Source organism: Periplaneta americana, chromosome 5, assembly GCF_040183065.1.
Source record: "Periplaneta americana isolate PAMFEO1 chromosome 5, P.americana_PAMFEO1_priV1, whole genome shotgun sequence".
Classification (NCBI taxonomy): Eukaryota; Metazoa; Arthropoda; class Insecta; order Blattodea; family Blattidae; genus Periplaneta; species Periplaneta americana.
This window is the reverse complement of record NC_091121.1, coordinates 72,274,670-72,292,756: the sequence shown is the minus strand read 5'-3', so window position 1 is coordinate 72,292,756 and position 18,087 is coordinate 72,274,670. Positions and strand designations below refer to the sequence as shown.

Sequence of the window (18,087 nt, the reverse complement as noted above, 5' to 3'; positions counted from 1 at the left end):
GATCAATCTCTACAGGAAGTATAAAAAGTCACATGTACAATTTACTGTTCTATTAAAAAATGTCATTTTTATTGTTATTGTTGATGGGCTACATCGGAAAAGATCACGTCCGCAGCAAAATTTGTCTTTGTAATAAACCTGTAGAACAGTTGTCATGTTTTAATTATTCAGTATAACATTTAAGCTATAAGCAGGAAAATATGTTTTCACAAAATTGAATTGTTTTAATTATGCTATGAATATTATTCATAACATTTTCAAATCTTCTCTCGTCCAAAAACTATTACTTTAAAATTATATCTCGTCATGGAAATATTTGTGCATAGATTACATTGTCCTTCATTGTGGTTTTGTGGCTAGCGTTCGCTCTTCCCATTCAAGCGGTCCATGGTGCGATTACCGTTGTGAGCAGAGGAAATTTATCTTCCGTCAGCGGAATGTGTGCTTGTTCTTTGTTGTGTGCTATTCTGTGTTGTCTCCGAGATGACTACACCATGCTGACCATATAGTCAGAGAGTTCACATTACATTTGTCAAGTTTTGGTTCAAGGATATGCCCTTCGCTATACGGCATTGAAAGAAGGAGGAGGAAGAAAAATGGAAGTATAATTATTTTCATTGTAGAGTCTTGATGCATTTTTTATATTATTGTCTAATATTGTAAAAACCTTTTATCTTACAGTATCTTGGTTTTAGGAATCTATAGATTGTTTATAATTTAGTGACTTCTACTATAAACTGTACTTGTTCTAGTGAAAATAATAACAGAACGTAGGGGCTAAACTTCGATGCTAATGTTTCAGTGATGATTATGGATGAACATTGGGTAGGGCCTTAATTGATTCGTTACAAGTTGTGCAATGAAGGACTAGATTATTAGTTGCCGTGAAGTATGGCTCAATTGTTTCAAGTATAAAATTCATTAGCGCTATCCATCCGGTAAGAATTTGACACCAAGATCCAAATTATGTAGTATATTAATCAAAGTCGACAAGATACTCCAGTCTCGTACAATCAAAATTGTATAGAAAGATAGTAGCAATACTGAATACGTTGACAATATCCCACTTTTTAAGTATAGTAGTGGCAAAAAAACCGGACCGATCCTTGTAGCTGATTTCAGAGCATTGACACTCCAGAGCACGATAGACGGGTAACTAAGACTTTCGTGGTTCGAATCCTGCTTGGGAAGGAAACTTTATTTTGTTCTTTATTCAGATTTATTCCCAATACTTTCCGATTGCAGCGATATTTTACTACTTAATTAACTTATTATACCCAGAACATGAATTTTACCAGTTAAACGATAGATGGTCACCGGCGTAGCTCAGTCGGTTATGGCACTTGCCTGCCGGTCCGGAGTCGCGCTAGGGCGCGGGTTCGATTTCCGCTTGTGCTGGGTTCTTTTCCGAAATTTATCTAACATTAAGGCCAATGTCAGGTAATCTATGGCGAATCCTCGGCTTCATCTCGCCAAATACCATCTCGCTATCACCAATCCCATCGACGCTCCATGACTTATTAGTTAATACAGCGTTGTTAAATAACCAACTAAAAAGAAAAAAAAAGATAGGTATGTAGGGTAAGTGTGCTAGCTGTCTTTAAAACTCAATTGGCAGAACACTGACTTACGATGACTGCGTACCCGGGTTCAAATCCCTGGTGTAGCATAATGGTATTTGTGATGATCAAAGCCAAGGTTTCTAAGGTTTTTTTCTGGATCCTCCAGTTTCTCCATTATTTCATCGTCACTCCCCACTCCTATATTTATAATCATTTCAATAGCACCTATCCAAAAGTGGGACATCTGGTATCTACGGCAGGCTTGCAGAACAGGGCGACAATTGTTGCATTACGTCACTCATCGGAAACGTTAAGGATCCCTTCCTTCTACCCCCGCGTCATTGACTTGGTAGGAGAGGAGATTTGTATTCAGTGTCTGTGTTATGTGATTGCGTACGGGCCACAGATACGTCATTCAACGCCGGTGGACTGTGGACGGGGAACCAACGCTTTCCCCATGCTTTCCACCCCTCTCTCGCCAGTTCTGTGACTCTGGTCTAAGGAGACGTAGTACGCACTCGGAGGATTAAATGGTGATATAGTGGAACTTCACAGAACCTTGAGCCTACATGGCTGAATCCACAGATGGCACCACATAGCTGAGTCATGGTATTTACAAGAAAGCGAACATTTAGACTCAAAGAACGATTCCCATACAAAAAAAAAATTGGCAAAGCCCAATAAACCACAAGCCGCGGTTGCAGTGCTAGCCTTTGGACCTTCCTTTATGGTAAAAGAAAGAAAAAAAGATAGTTTATTATTGGTGGGGATGTTACCTTCCTGCTTTCAAATAAAAAATAAATGGGCTGGCAGTTACAAACAGTACGACAAGAGACTGACTTTAATTCACATTGTTATAATATGAACACAATATGATTTTTCTTTTCATTTATTTTAATGTATTCTGTTGTCCCCTTCACTCTGCACCACCACTTTCAAACTGCATATCTGATTATTTCAGTTTTAGTTTATTTGAACTCTTCGCTTCAATTTTGAGCCTATCCCGAAGGATTTTTTGTTTTATTGGGTTATTTTACGACCCTGTATCAACATCTAGGTTATTTAGCGTCTGAATGATATGAAGGTGATAATGCCGGTGAAATGAGTCCGGGGTCCAGCACCGAAAGTTACCCAGCATTTGCTCGTATTGGGTTGAGGGAAAACCCCGGAAAAACCTCAACCAGATAACTTGCCCCAACCGGGATTCGAACCCGGGCCATCTGGTTTCGCAGCCAGACGCGCTGACCGTTACTCCACAGATGTGGACCCGAAGGATTTTTATATACAGTTCCGAAATAATGAGCATGTTAAAGTTCCAGCATACGGTAGTACTCCCAGAAATCTATTTCTGAATACAGTAAACGTGAATGCCTAAATCACGTATTATTATTATTATTATTATTATTATTATTATTATTATTATTATTATTATTATTATTATTCCTGTCATTATTTATCATCAGTGTTGCTATTATTATTATTATTATTATTATTATTATTATTATTATTATTATCATCAACATCATCATCATCATCATTATTATCTAAAGTGAAAATAGGAAAATCTAAGTCAGAAGAAATTAGAGTAACAAAGGGTCTTCGTCAAGGGTGTAGCATGTCAACTACATTATTTAAGATATTTCTACAGAGAGGATTGTCAAACTGGACCAGGAAATTTTCAGGAATGGGAATACCTGTTGGAGATGAATCAATAAATACGAGTAGCCTATGTTGTATACATTATTGTTTGCAGACGATCAGATGGTAATTGCATAAGAATATGAAGACATGGTTATGTTTCGGAAATTGTTATAAGAATACAATAAATGGGGTTTGAAATAAATATAGAAGAAACATTTTACATGGGATGTGGGATAAAAACTGAGGATTTAATATTGGAAGATCAGAAAGGTTGTATTAAAGACTGTGAAGAATTTGAATATTTGGGGGTTCCAATAGATAAAGAAGACAGACAAGAAGCTGATATTAGGAACAGAATTAATAAAGGCAGAACAGTAACAGCAATGTTGAATGATATTCTGTGGGACAGACATATAACAAAGGAAAATAAATTACAAATATATAATTCAATAATCAAAAGTTCTATTACATATACTGCTGAAACATGGAAATTTACTAAAAAGTTTGCATCAAAACTCATGACAATGGAAATGGATTTTTTAAGATCAGCGAGACATTCAAAATTAGAAAAAAATAGAAATACAGTTATACGAGATGAAATGAACATTCAACATTCTGTTTTGGACAATATGAGCAGTTGACCTGATATGCGCATGTGAGAAGAATGCCAGAAAAAGATTACCTAAAATGACGCTGGAATGGTGTCCGCCTGGAAGAAGAAAGAAAGGGAGACCTCGAATTTCATGGTTACAAGAGATCAGAACAGGGATGAGAGACTGCAGACTGAACGACATGGATTGGATGGATAGAGAAGAGTGGAGAACAAGAATAAGACTTTAAGACTTTAGGCACTGAAAGATGCGTAAACATTAGAAGTCTGTATATAAATAAATAAATTACTATTATTATTATTATTATTATTATTATTATTATTATTATTATTATTATTATTATTATTATTATTATTGTGTGTGTGTCTTATGCCTACCCACTTCACTTGCATGATTCGGGTTCTGCATACTGCGGATAGATGGCGGAACTGTGACCCATTTTCAAGTTACACACCACTTCGACGGGACACGTTATGCATGATGTGTATCTATGAAAAGTTATGTCGTGTATTAGGGTGAGTGTATATAAGTGTAGTGTAGGGAATGGGTTAGGACGATGATGGTGAGGAAGGGAGAAAGGGGAAACCTGGTGCCGGTACGTAACTTACTCCTGTCGAAAAGCACCAAGGGAACCGCCAGGCTTTATTACTATTATTTTACTATATTTGTCAAGGTTATAATTACTATTGTTTATATGTTTATAGAGACTCCATGTATGTTATATTCACGAAGTAGGACTAAACATGAGGGAAAATTCTTGGATTAGGCAAATGAAATATGTCCAAACTACTGTAAATGCGAATCTTAAAAGACCTGAATGACAAAGTAGAAGGAATGTACGAATAGTTCCAAGAACATAAGATATAGAAGCCTTCCTAATTGCATATTTTAAACTTTTCTTTGTTAATTAGCATTTAATTGGGACCGCACTTGAATCGTTAGCAAGCCATAAAAGCGTCGGTTATGCTAACTGCCTGCAAGTAATAAGTATTCAGGCCTGCCAACCAATAATTAACTTGTAGGGGCTTGTTGTTGAGCAATGCACAGTAATGTATGGTGGGAGGGGTTAAGTGGACGCTGTCGACAGTTGCAGTGTATGTGTGTGGTTCTGGATTTATGACGATGTAAAAGGAAACCAACTCTCCATGTTACTTCGCATTTGGGAGATCCGGGATCGAGTTCCACTTTGGCTATCTTGATTGATTTTCTTTTTTTCTGTTACAGGTACGTGTTGGTTCAATGAATATCTCTGCAACTTTCCTGGCTCTCGAAATAAGTAGTGTTCAGTGGTGGCACATCTACTGTTTCCAAACCGGTAAGTTTGATTAAGTAACTCTTGAAGTAGATGTATTTTAATTTATGTGTGTAAATACAGTGTATTGTGTTGGTTAGGTTAGGTTAGGTTTGGTTTATTGATACAGATGTAAGGGAAACAGCTTCTTTATAATAAGTGGAATAATGAAAAGAACAATATATAGGATGTGAACGATACAAACTGCCAAAAATACTGGTGATAGAGCATAACTAACTGATGAAAAAAGTCAAATGTTTTTCTGTAACTGTCAACGTCCCCCCCCCCAAATATGTTTTGTGAGTCTAATGTTTTTGGAAAAGAGAATAGAGAGTCATTATTTCGAGTACTTTGCCCGCTATGTACTCTGAAGCGGTCGTTTGTTTCTCTGTTGTGTTTTGGTATGTGTATCAGGCCTTCTCTTCCACTTAACCAGAAACAAAAGAAGCTGATACAGTTTTACAGACTAATATTTAAAGAACACGAATAAAAAATTTACACAGTCATACAAGCACAAGTTGAGTAAAACAGTGCAAACATACTAAATAATAATTACAAAATAATATAAAGGCTGGAAGTTACATTCAATGAATATGCAAGCGGTAAGTGAACCAATATTACAAATTACAAGAATAACAAATTCGAAATAAATTATAACTATAGAACACTGAGGAAAATTACATATATATATATATATATATATATATATATACACACACACACACACACACATACACATACACACAAAAGGAGAATTAAACATGAATACTGGTCACGTGTTTAAACAATTTACTTTTAAATTGCAATATCGTTCGACAGTTCCTGAGGGAATGGGTAGGGAGTTCCAGAAACGAATTGCTGATACTGTGAAAGAGGAAGAATAGTGAGCTGTTTTATGGCAAGGCATAGATAATAAAGGGTCATTTTTAGAACGAGTACACAGGCTGTGATAAGAGGACAAGAAATTAAAACGCCCCGAGAGATAGTTAGGCGAAGTATTGATGATGCGATATAGGAAAATTAGTGAGTGGATATAACTTCGGTCCTGTAATCTTACCCATTGAAGCGTTTCAGAGGAAGGTGTAATGTGGTCGTATTTGCGGATGTTGGAAATGAAACGTATGCAGGCATTATGAACGCGCTGCAATCTTTGGACTAAGTTAGAATTTAAATCTGTTAGTAGAATGTCGCAATAGTCAAAATAAATGTGGCAGCACCAATGTTTGTCTGAGAAGTCTTTTTAATTGAAAGGGTAAAAGTTTTTTCTCGCATGTGTATGTGACTTGGACATTCCACTTCAGGCTGTCGCCCATGTACACACATAGATATTTAACAGAGGGACTGAATGGGTTTATAGTTTCATTCAATTTTAGAGAATTTACGTTTGCACTAAAATCCTTTTTCGGGAAAAGGGTAGAAAATTCTTCAATCGCCTAGACGAGTGGATTAGTGACAATACTTTTTTACAAGTTTCTAAAACTTGAATGTTCCAATTTAAACTTTCATCCATATAAATACCTAGGTTCTTTACTAATTCGCTGAACGGAATATCGGTTCTGCATATTTTAATGGGAGACAAATTTGGTATGGTGGTGGTGCTTAATAAAAGTGAATGACCCACAATTATTACTGTGATTTTTCTGGATTTAATTTAAGTTGCAATTTTCGTGTCCATGTCCAAATTGAGTCGAGACTTTAGTTATTGCATCATTTATTTACGAAGCCGAATTCTTTTGTGTGTTTCTGTTCACATTCATGAGAAGATGAAGGATCTTGAAGGTTTTACAGATGTTCATGTGTGTAGGAATGAAGACTGCTGAAACACAGATGCACGGATGTAACGATCAGTACACATTTGAAGGGTTTATAACCATAGTGGGCCAAGCGCCATTTACTAAAACCGTATAAAAATGGGTTAAAATGAAGTTACCATAATTCAGTGGAAACATGTTGCAAGTAATATAAAGTATACATATTAAAACTAAATGATATATCAATCTTCATTAAATTATGGTATTCACTTAACTTTAACCTTTGCTTTCTCAGTTTTTAATAAATGGCGCTTGGTCCACTATGGCTCTGAACCCTTCATTTAAAGATAATAATAAGAATCACGTTTGGATTAAGGCGAATTGAAGAGCATCTTTTGGAGCAGGTGGTGTCTGATTTGGTTCTAATGCTCCAAATTACCAGCGACACGTATGACCCGAGTGAGGCTGATTGAAGGCACAAATCCGGACGTCCCGCGGCGACCAATGACGGCTTTATGCCCGTATTGTGTGCGCAACATGCCCTCTCAATCTTATATGACAGCGCTATGGACCACATGACAACCTCCGCGGTGGCCCGGACTATCTGTTTGGTTTCCATAAACAGGTCCACGATGACACTAAACAATTTGGAGAACCGTTAATTTCGAACTAAGATATTGGAACTTGCTTCCTTACGAATCGGACAGTCTGTGTTAGAAGTCAGTAACTTCATCAGGACAGCAGAATGAAAGCAGATTTTTCCAACTTTCTTTAGATTTTACTTGAATGTCAAATGAGCTCTCAATATTCTACTGTTCTCCAACCAGGAGATCAACCGTGAAAGGAATGTGCTTATTATTGCGTCATCTATTGGAGCGAATTACCATAGACAATATTATCGTTATAACGTCAGTTTAAAAACCATGCGCTCTCCTGCATATGTATGGAGAGATTAAAAGACCAGGAGATTAACAGTGATCTAATTTTGTAACTAGGATAGTATAAACATGTGTGTGTCAATGTTATTGTTTGTGCTGTGAGAGCTAGCCAATAGAGAAACGAGTACCCACGTGTGTGACCTTATGACATCTTATGACATCAACATTCATTCACAGCATCACCCACTTGCGTTTCATTCCGGAAAGATTTTCTCGTGGTTGGAGCACAGTATAGACACCTGCGGACTAGTAAACGTGCACCACAGATATTTTAATGCTAAAATGTATACAAGTATTGAAATATCAGCTCTCTAATTATTATACAAGTAGTTATGACAGTTTTTGTAAATAAAAAAATTGTGTGTCCATTTTGTTTCTCAAAATTAATATTTTGGTCACGAGCGTATTCGAAGTCATAACAATTATTAATAATTAAATATAATAAGTTTTATTGAAACATGTTAATTACAGTAGGTATTGAATGATTGAAATAGTGTGCTTAAAACAAAATATTTTTGGATCCAGCCAGCCGTGATAAATCATAAAGGATAAATAAATGAAAGTAATATAACTAATTATTTTTTTGTTTACAAATTAGCAATAAAATATAAAGTGTTTACATATTTTGTGGTAAATTACAATAATTTTTGATATAGACTCAGTCTAAAAGAGGGTTTTGATATGACCGCAAAAGAAATAGCGACAAGATATCGAATCAGGGAGCGGGCTGGCCATGCAATCGGACCTCCTCTTCCGATCCAATGTCCGGGATAAATGTCGTTTAGAAAATATCGTACAGCAAGAGTAAAATTGTATTGATGCTTCGTTATATTATATCTGCTAACGCACGATAAATGACGACTCTTCTAAAAGCTCTGGAACAGCTCGCTGCAAAACGTTGTTGCAAAACTTCCCTTTCAAACGTGGTGGCAGGAGGTAAATGTGCAAAGTATGAGTACATCCTCAATGTAGGGCTTGTACCGACAGGATTATTTCGGAGACCGCAGGTTGCTGTTCGAAAAATATTATATTCCCATCAGTTGCACTACAAAGTTTTGAATCACCCGGTATTTAAATACAATTGTGCGTCTACTGTCAATGGTTTATGACGAGACATGAAGCAGTATGTGAGCATTACAGCTCAATTAGCCTAACTGATCCTCTGTCATTCCACGCTTTGAGAGTAAAAGAGGATGATGGTGGGTACTAGAGATGAACAACGATCGAGAAAGCAAGACTAACAACTCTCGCAAAGCCGAAAACCCGCACAACAATGTTGTATACGTCGCGTTGTTGACGTAAAGACTGCTTGTGAATGTTTCGAGACGCCGAGATTGATCACTCCCGAAGTCCCGAACGTCAAGCAACCTTGAATCGCCACAATTGTTTATACCTGGCAACTTTTATCTACTTTGGCAACTGTTATATATGTATAAACAATCAAGTAGCCTATTTGAAACATCATCTCTACCTTTTAGTGTATAATAATCGTTCTCAATCTTTATTTAATTACTAGGCCCTTATTAAAAGGCTAAGAATTTTCTTTTCATATGTTTGAGATCAAGTGTGCAATCTCAAGTAAAAAGATATTAACGTTATGTTTTATGTTTCTTAGAAATGCAAGTTTATTTGAGAATAGTTTTTTTTTATTTATATAATAGAACCAGAACATTTTGATAACTTAGGGCCGTATTCATAGACATTTTTAGCGCGGGCTTCCGGTGAATGATCAGCGTTTTTCGTATTCATAAACCAGTGTTAGCAATATGATATGATTTGAATTCTATACAAGTAACCAGTGGATAGCCGGGACTAGCTTAGTACGCTCGTAGCGCGTGTGCGAAATGTCTATGAGTAGCACCCTAAGATATTGTTCTGTTTTGCCTTTTTGTGTCATTTAAACATTTATAATGTTATTTATTTCAATGATATATGTTATTCAAAGTTACGAAATCTTTCCACGCCGACCAAATGCTATTTCGAGAATGATGAGCGAGACTCGAAGCGCACGAGAATGGCGAGACGAGACTCGAAAGACAAATGTAACGAACACAGCGAGCGAGACCGAGTTAGTTTTGTTCATCTCTAGTGAGTACTTCTATTAAAAAATATGGCTTATTAAACCGTTGAAAGGTTGGGTTAGATCTCACAAACCTCTGTCAAGTGAACATCGACATGCTGAACGCCTAAAGAGGAAATTCTGAGCTGATTCATAGAGCTTTCGGAGTTAAGAAAATCTTCTTGGTTATACTCCTCTCTTTGTAATATAACTAAAATGAGTTATTTACTTATTTTCTTATGTAGGTAAATAACAGAGGTAAATCTATTACATTTATTCCGTTATTGGAAATACAACAAACTAATATACAATTCTACAAGCAACATAAAGCGTTTATATTTCAACCAACGCTTACGTTAGTTACAGTATATTTAGATTTACAGTACTTCTATTTTGTGTAAGTTAGAAAATACGTAAATAACTTAGGCCTGTATCAGTTTTGTTACAAAGAAGGTGACGTCTACTAAGAAGACGCCTATAATTATATCCAATGGCATTTTCTAAACTGCGAACGCTCTAGAGGAGAAATGTGCTTCAGGCACCGGATTGCCGCGTCTTTGGCTCAGCACTGACACACGGGTCTTCAATTCAGGCAACCAAACTTCGATCTTCGGCTTTATCGTGATGAAACTTATGCTGGACAATAAAGACGTCGCAAAGAGTTTCTCTTTCCGTCCCAAGTAATAATAATAATAATAATAATAATAATAATAATAATAATAATAATAATAATAATACTTTTAATTTGTCAATTGATCATAACACTTTAACTAGGCTACCCATTTGGGAAATAGAACACAGCATGTTTACACTGTTGAAAGCGTAGTAGTTTTAACTTGTCCTTATAGGTACCCTACGCTTGTTCCATTGTAATAGTATAGAAATCCTACAACACTAGGAGAGAGCTAGGAGATGCGACATCGCACTAGAATCTTGTAACAAGGACAAGAGTCGGTTGTAGTTGAGGGTCCCCGCCCTGCGGCTTTGATCGGACATGTGTGTTCTCTAACTAACTTTTCTTTTTCGTTCCTTTTTTATTTTAATTCTGAACCATGTTACACCTCGTCACCTTTTTCTGTCTTCACCTTAGTCTCCTAGCTGGACACGGATACATTTCCAAGAAGTCTGTTTGAGAATCCCACATGACACAGTCCGTAATGCATAACAGTCTGCTCTTTTGTACGTCGTATATCATCCATTGAATTAATATACACGTTTGACGTTGATACATTATCTGCAGACTTCCTGGAAGAATTACTTGCTCGTTTCAGGAGACAAAACATCACACTAGTACGTACAGTTTCCTTCATCAAGGCACAAATTAATGGCAGTACTATGAGTATGTCGAAATAGCGACTTCAAACGTTAGGCCTTCCAACACACAAGCGTACATCATGAAGGCCATCATCCTCATAATCAACGTCAATACGATCATAATTTCTTTTTCTCATCATTACTAAATTTTGTGTGATGTATCTTGTCTCACTGTGAAAACAGAGAGAAAGGAGATATGTCTTACTTCGTCTGTGTTGTTATGGTGATGGAGGAGTGGAGCGATGCCGTCTATCCATTCAGTGGCGGAAGGGACTAGTTGATACATTCTGTAGCGCAAAATAAAATTACAAAATATCTCTCTTCGTACTATGTAGTTCCGTCACTGAGCTTGTCTTTCAAGAAACTGAGTTCCGGCCTACAATAACAAGATTTTGAAAAGAATCCTGAAAATTTACAACCCTCCTATAATCTCTACCCTTATTTGAAGGGACTTGGTTTTATTGCTACTGAGACAAGATAAACCTTACCAGGTATATTGTAAACAACTTTTTTTTCTTCTTTAGCTCTATGTTAAATTTGATAGGCATTGTTGTTTTTTTCAGACAAGTTACTAATAAATTAATTATGTTAGGTTACTGTTCAGTCTAAACTTATCACTTTTACACAATGAATTATATCATTGAGTGTAAATATATTTTATTTTATTATGTGACGAGCGCTTTCGCCTCACGGCATCATCAGGTCTCATGAACATAACAGAAACACATTATATAGCATCTGGTTAACAACATATAATATGTATGAACTATAACATTTAGCCAGATCCTTTATAATGTGTTCCTGTTATGTTCATGAGACCTGATGATGCCGTAAGGCGAAAGCGCTCGTCATATAAAATAAAATAAAATATATTTACACTCAATTATATAATTCATTGTGTAAAAGTGATAAATTTAGATTGAACAGTAACCTAATATAATTAATCCATGTTAAATATTATCAGCATTTATTCTTCTTCTTATCTCTAATAAACAATTTCTCATATTTTACCTTATAATAGTAATAGGTTATTACAGTACAACCCCTCTAGTTCGGACCCCATTAATCCGAAATTCCGGATAAACTGAACATGCGGAGAGAGAGAGGAAAAATTAATGTTTGAACTGAAACTGAATTTAATAATAATAATAATAATAATAATAATAATAATAATAATAATAATAACAATAATAATAACCCGTGGCGCTACAGCCCGTGAAGGGCCTAGACCGACCAGCAGGCTGCTGGCCTCACGCCCACATGTCGAAGCAGAGGTGGACGATCACCCAACCAGAATGGAGGTATCGTGTGGTTAGCACGATGATCCCCCCAGCCGTTATAGCTGGCATTCGCAACCGGATTCCGCTACCTATCGTAGCTCCCCAAATGCATCACGATGCTGGGTGGGCACCGATCCCATACACTGGCCGAAATTTCATGAGACAATTTCTTCCCCCATGAGGACTCGAACCAGCGCACATTCCGTAACGCGAGTCCTAGGCGGATGCCTTAGACCGCGACGCCACGGCGCGGGACGAAACTGAATTTAATGTTACAATATTCAGAAACTCAAACTGTATAAAATGCAGTACTTTATCACTAGTGATTGAATTAGTTCTTGTGTTCTATAGGCCTACTATTGTGATAATTCGATGCGAACATTTCTCAGCCAATGAACGAGCTCTTTGACGCTGGACTGAAAAATGAGAATCGAATTACACTGATAGCACAGTCTAGTACATACAGTCACGAAGCTTGAGTTTATGAGGGTACTAGGAACAATAGACTGTGCAGGTACTATTTCGTATTGTTTGTGATGAGGCGATAGTAGCGATCCTAGTGGTTGGAACTATCTAAGGACGCATATTTACTACGTATTGAGCTTCATGACTGTATATACTAGACTGTGCTGATAGTTGAAAGTATGCTGCTCAAAATTAATAAGTGATAGTTTTTCCTCTAACGTTAATTTGTTTCATTTGTATCGTCTCTGTTTCGCTGTATCAGCAATCAAGCAATTACGTGAGACTCGTAGCCTCAACATGCAACAATAATTAATTACAATAATTGCACAATTAATTACAATAAGTAAAAATGTTTATAATAAAATTAAACATATTGAAAATTATAGATAAGCAATGAGAAAAGAATTCAAAATAAAGTGTTGTTATAACCTCAGTGTTCAGTTGTGTTTATTTCAAGGAGCCATTTATTCTTATCATCTCTGCTTCATTTCGATTGTTTTTCTGGATCTTATTATTATAACCTCGAATGTTCAAAATTACAGTAGTTCGCATTGGGATTATCTTGTCGAATACATTCGTGATAATAGTTATCCTCAGGTAATTTAATTTCTATTTTAAACTCATGTTTGCTGTCATTAGATAATTATTTGGAGACCGGAGGTCGAGATATAATTATCATGACAGCAAACATTCGTTAAGCTCAATTAAATTATCCGAAAACTATCAGCACTCGTATTATATAAGATAATCTTAACAAAGTGGCAATGTCCCGTTAACTCTTCATAAACCTCTAAAGTGAACGAAGCTGTGGACAGTGAAGGGTGGGAAGGGGATATTGCATGCTATCCCTGCTTGCTCCGAAATTTCGATAATCCGAACAGGCTCCGATCCCAATTAGTTCGGACTATCGACGTTCTACTGTAATACTTTAACTTATTTGCTGCAGATTTAATATTCTTAGTCTTCTTTCTATATCCTTATTGCTATCATTATCTTATTATTATTTTTGTATCTAATGAATTTTTCTTATTTTATGTATTTTGCTATTAACTTATCAGCATTAACATTATCGCACTTTCTTTCTTTTTCCTCTTCATAAACACATCTCTTTTTTTCCTTAGTTATTATCCATTGTCATAGCCGTCTTCGTAGCCCAGCTGGCAGAACAATGGCTTACAATAAGTACCAGCCCGGGTTCGAATCCTGGCAAAGGAGGAGCTGTATTTCTGGTGGGAAAAGCCAAGGTGGGTTTTTGTTTTCAGTAGTGTTGAAGATTTTAGCTGTCATTTTGTTCTGGCCTTCCTATAGAGCAGCGGTGACCAAAGCGGATGTCGTGATTACAACGTGTAATCACATACATTCAAACGGGTACCAGGAGTTTCCTGTACATTGCTGTGTGTTTCATTCACGTACTGAAGGCAAGCAGTGGCGGTATCATGTCGCTCTACATACTGTCTCTACAAACAGAGGTGGTTTCGGAAAGAATGAGGAGAACTTTTCTGTTGTTCTGTCGGACAAAATGTAGTATGTTTACTTTGCTGAACGGTTCAATTAGGAGTAAATAGAAACATTAATTGCCACACTGAATTATTTATTATTATTATTTATTATTATTATTTATTATTATTATTATTATTATTATTATTATTATTATTATTATTATTATTATTATTATTATTACTGATCACTAGGGCATGTAGCACGTATGGGCGAATCCAGAAATGCATATAGAGTGTTAGTTGGGAGACTGGAGGGAAAAAGACCTTTAGGGAGGCCGAGACGTAGATGGGAGGATAATATTAAAATGGATTTGAGGGAGGTGGGGTATGATGAAAGAGACTGGATTAATCTTGCACAGGATAGGGACCGCTGGCGGGCTTATGTGAGGGCGGCAATGAACCTTCGGGTTCCTTAAAAGCCATTTGTAAGTAAGTATTACTGATCACTAAATATGTTTCTATGATTCTTCTGTACGTGCATGAATATTAATATTTTTAGGTTTCTCCCTAGAAGGATAAAATTCTTAGGTTTTATTTCAGTTTTAATCTTCTTAATCTTTAGATAAGAGTTACTATTTATTAGTTATTCATTTAATAATAATATTGTAGAAAAACTGATTCAATATTATGTGTCAACGAACTGTTAAACGCCAGGAATTGACATGTCTTAAATCATAGCCAGGACGAGAAAGATGAGATAAATCAATGTAAGGAAGTCAGCTACATAATGGGGTTTGAAATATCTCGTGCTCTAAAATCTTTTAATAGAACAGAATTTCTTAAGAGATTAATGATTAAAATAGCTTAAATAAATTGTCCATAAGAAGTTTATAATTTTGAAAAACTACGAATTTCTCGACTAAGTATCGAGAGAAGAATTTAGAAAATTCCTGATTATATTCAAGAGGAAGGTTAAAGAAAGAAGCAAGAAAAAGCGTATATTATTCACTGGCTCTTGATGACAACAGTGACATTACTGATACAGCAAAACTTGATATTTTTATCCGCGGGATTGATCAAGATGTTAGTGCAGGAAACACCACTGGTTGTAGTTTTCATGCCAAGTACATTTCCTCCGTCTCCTTACTTCATAGGCTGTCTGTTGCATATAATCATGAGGCTTCTGTTTTCCTACATTTGTTATTACTGACCACGTGGTCAATGTTCGCGAATTAGTAATGTTTACAAATGTACATTGTTCCGCTGAAATGTCAGTGAAGGAACGTTATATGTTGTATAATTATAAGAAAACTCCATTAACCAATTATTAACGAAAAATTCAAGTTATAGATAACAGTGGCGTCAGTATTCAGAAATAATGGCAGAAATAAATTTGAAATCATAAGACCAACACAAATGAAACGTCGAAAGAAATGGCTGTAAAATTTATGGCAGAACTGGTACGTTACTTATTCCCTACAGTGAAGAAGAAAAATAAAAGAAATAAGAAAGCAGTTGCATTACATAATAGATTAGATGCACAAGGTGTCAGAATTATTTTGCTTGTATCTCTTGCAACTTTTTGTAATTGATATTGCGTTTATATAATCTTATGTGAATGACACTGGATTTCTATATTTGCGTGGTTACGGACAGCAGCAATAAAACGTCCAGTGTTGACTGTACGTTAGTAATATGCGTGGCGTCCCAATAAACACATCATAGTGTCCCATGTTAACATGTGGACTGTGGCGTTGTATTCACTGCATTTTGAGTCCTGCTGCGTATCAAATTCAATAACAAACAGTCGGGAGACTCCCTTTTCTATAACACAGCGTTAAATTCTCTTCATTACCATAAAATATATTGCATTAGAAATATTTTATATTGCATTTTTATTTTACAAAGTTTTAAATTCAGCAAGATACAGTCATAACTCTCCCTAGCAGCCAGTGTCTCACCAAGAGGACAGGGGTGCGATGCCATGTACAGTTGTCAAAAGAAAAAGTGGCCTCTCTCTGGAAGCAAAGTTCCCTTCGGGTATCTTCGCTACAATTCGGAGAGAGGCGATGTTACATGTTGTTGGACCACTTGCCTGATATCTGCAGTTATAATGAAAGTATTCTGTGTGTTACTTGATAGCGTAATGGTAGCGTTCCGGCCTGGTATTCGTGAGTTCCTGCGTTCGAATACAACCTAGTGCTTATTATGTTCTTTTTCGTTTTGTTTTTAAGAGAGAGAAACAAAATATACATAAATGCTCCTTTCTCTTTTATGATTATTTTAGTAATTAACATCAGGTTCATGAATGTTTTATGTCATTACTTTATCATTATTTATTATGACATTATGGCTGCGAAGGAAAGAAAAAAAATATCTTTCGTGAAATAAACAAAACAAACTTACTGGCGTCTGCCTTAGAACATTCAAACATTTAAGCGTTCAAAAAGCAAAACAAAAAGCCACGATTCAATATTTAGTATATCTTCCCCACATCTCGATGACATCTTGCAGTCGAGTGGGCATGGAATCGACTAGAGTCTTTTCAAATAGCGACTGTTCTCAGCCACGACATTCCAAGAGTTCTGGACATACATAAGTGTTCTGCCCATGGGCAGATCTTTCACTGCAAACGCAGCTTTCTCCAATCTTTCCTATTTTCTGCCTTCCTCTTAGTCTTCACACATGATCCACATATCTTAATGTCGTCTATTATTTGATACCTTCTTCTGCCCCGAACTCTTCTCCCGTTCACCATTCCTTCCAGTGTATCCTTCAGTAGGCAGTTTCTTCTCAACCAGTGACCCAACCAATTCCTTTTTCTCTTTCTAATCAATTTCAGCATCATTCATTCTTCATCCACTTTTTCCAACACAACTTCATTTCTTATTCTATCTGTCCACTTCACACGCTCCATTCTTCTCCACATCCACATTTCAAATGGTTCTATTCGTTTTTCTTAATTTTGCCGTAATGTCCATGTTTCTTCCCTATACAGTGCCACACTCCACACAAAGCACTTCAATAGTCTCTTTCTTCTTTTTCCAGAGGTTCGTAGAAGATGCTCCTTTTTCTATTAAAAGTTTCCTTTGCTCATGTTTGCAGTTTTTCTTGAGAAGCATAAATGCGGTAACTTCCCGTTGCTTTCCGCACACCACTGTCTCTTTCGAATCTTAATAGATCCCAGAGGACCCAAGCGTGGGGGTGAAGAGAGTGAATTTGACTAATTGGGCCCTCCGGACTGCACCGAAATTCACTGCAAGGGTTAAATATCAGTTCTATCAGGATTTTTGACCCCGCATCCTGGACGAGCTTCTACAAATCATTAGAAAATCTTGGAGGGGGATTGAGCTAATTCTTCCGCAAATGTTTCTATACTTTTGCCCTCGTAGTTCAGCCGGAAGGACGTCGGAATTTAGATGTCAACGTCTCAGGTTCAATTCCTCGTCACTCCTTTTCATTTTATTGTGTTTCAAGGTAGTAGGCTATAGTGTAATAATGAAGGAGAACCTACGACTTATTACCGAAAGTACTCCCCCCATCGAGACTACTATATATATACGAGCTCGCAGACTATTTCCTTATCTACTGCTCTGAAGATGACCACAACACAGCGGTCGAAACGTCAGCCACCAACACCAAGACAACGCGGTAGAAGCCCCGAAGCTTATCCACAGACCATGTACACCAGCCGCGGAAGCCTACGCGAACATTCATTAAACTATGTTGTTTACTT

The 18,087-nt window shown here is 36.6% G+C and overlaps 1 protein-coding gene across 2 annotated transcripts in view; it reads left to right on the top strand.

Annotated features, from left to right (window-relative positions):
- The window catches only part of Wnt2 (Wnt oncogene analog 2), a 662,858-nt gene that overhangs the window by 316,318 nt on the left and 328,453 nt on the right, over positions 1-18,087 (top strand). The window contains exon 2 of one of the 2 annotated variants that reach the window (XM_069826005.1): positions 5,039-5,129. The exons of the other annotated variant lie outside the window; for it this stretch is intronic. The gene's annotated coding sequence lies outside the window, so the exon portion shown is untranslated. The remainder of the gene's footprint in view (positions 1-5,038; positions 5,130-18,087) is intronic. 2 annotated transcript variants of the gene reach the window in all.